Below are 1,626 nucleotides of genomic sequence, written 5' to 3' on the forward strand. Positions count from 1 at the left end.
TCCTGTTCTTGATTTCTCAAGAAACGTTGGTCGAGACCGCCTTTTCTCTCTTTTTTATTGTTTGGTTCCTCTTTTGGTGGGATGGGGATGATTCCTACTACTTCTATCTCTATACCATCATTATTATTGGCATGAAGTTTTTTTACCCTTCTAGTGATTTTTTTTGTTTGGTTTGGTGTGTTTTTGTAACATAGGAAGAGAGAAAGGAAGAGGGGGCTTTCACCATGACGAATACTTCATTGAAGCTGGAACATCCTCTTGGTTGAAGACTTCTGATGAATTATCTTAGCAACTTTGTGTTTGGAATACTGACACATGTGAGAAACGAAAGTCAGCCATGATTCAAATGTCAGTGGGAAAAGCATCTGGTGGGGACACACGAGTTCAATTCCACTCTGATCAGATCCGCTTGTTGGTCATCCATGAGACTCAGCTTGCAGTGTATGATGTCTCTAAGTGAGAACAACTCCCAGATGATATTTGGTAGCTGCTATTTTAATTCCTAAGCTTGATCCTTCCTGCAGTGGGTACTACATGATCTTTTAGCTGCTCCTATTTCTTGTGTTGCATATTTGATGCTGATAGCTTGAGGCCAAGGTGTTGCATATCTCCATCTGCATACTTGGCTTCCACAGCAGCAAACAAGTAAGATTCAAACTCTGCACGCCAGAGCATAGTTTTTTTTTCTTGGATATCTTTGTCCATGAACTGAAGGTGGTGTTATTTCAGTGTCTTATATCACTTTACTGTCCACGAATTGAAGGTATTATTTCAGTGTCTTATATCGACATTAAGCTGGTGTCTCTTATGATTCTTTGATCTAGACCTTGTGCTAATTCCCTCTTGATGTTACCTGAATTTGAATAACCACATTTTTTCCCTTTTACTTCCTTATCATGAACTATAGTTTATTTTAGTCTAGTCATCTATGCTGCAACAATGCACCTATAGTGGTTAACACTTAATAATCTGTGATTTCTTAATGCAGTTTGGTGTACCCCCTTTAGTTGCTACACCCCCATTTGAGTAGAATCAGTTTGCGATAGGGTTAACTGATAGAGCCATCTGAATCTGAAGAAAAGTGGGGAACATCTGCTCTTGTTGACAATGGACTATCAAATGGTGGATTGGCTGGTTTATCCGCAATCAGTAGCCAAGCTGTTGATCATGCCTCAAGGTGATGATGACACCTTGTATTGTAATGTTCCTTTTTAATGCAATTTGTACCTGTGTTATATACTTTGTACAATAGTAGGTACCTTCTCTTAATCTTTTATTTGATAAGCCTATTGGAGTAAGGGCTGGGAAAGGGGTTCATTAACAAGTTTTCTTTTATTAATGATATGATTATTTATTGCACCATTGGTTGTGTACTAAGTCACAGGGATTCAGCTAGCAGGGTGCCACACCCGCGTCGACGCGGGTGCGACACTGGGTGCGGAACCCGTCCCTAGGTGCGTTGACCGCACCCAGGGTCATTTTGGTTCATTTTTTGGATTCTTTTTTTTTTTAAAAAAAATTGCCCTATGAAATGGGCTGCAGAATTTAAAAAAAAAATGAGGGGGGGGGGGTGCTGCTGCCCCCCTATAACCCCCCGGGACCCGCGTCGGGGGGAGCCCCCAGACC

General features: G+C 41.1%; 1 long non-coding RNA gene across 1 annotated transcript; it reads left to right on the top strand.

The window, feature by feature from the left end:
- The first annotated feature begins 527 nt into the window (after positions 1-527).
- On the top strand, positions 528-1,284 carry LOC149815946 (uncharacterized). The gene is made up of 2 exons (XR_016427862.1): positions 528-645; positions 989-1,284. It is a non-coding gene; the product is annotated as an uncharacterized LOC149815946 (long non-coding RNA).
- Positions 1,285-1,626: the final 342 nt, after the last annotated feature.

The sequence above is a fragment of the Nuphar pumila genome, chromosome 15 (assembly GCF_984573655.1).
Source record: "Nuphar pumila chromosome 15, dmNupPumi1.hap1.1, whole genome shotgun sequence".
Classification (NCBI taxonomy): domain Eukaryota; kingdom Viridiplantae; phylum Streptophyta; class Magnoliopsida; order Nymphaeales; family Nymphaeaceae; genus Nuphar; species Nuphar pumila.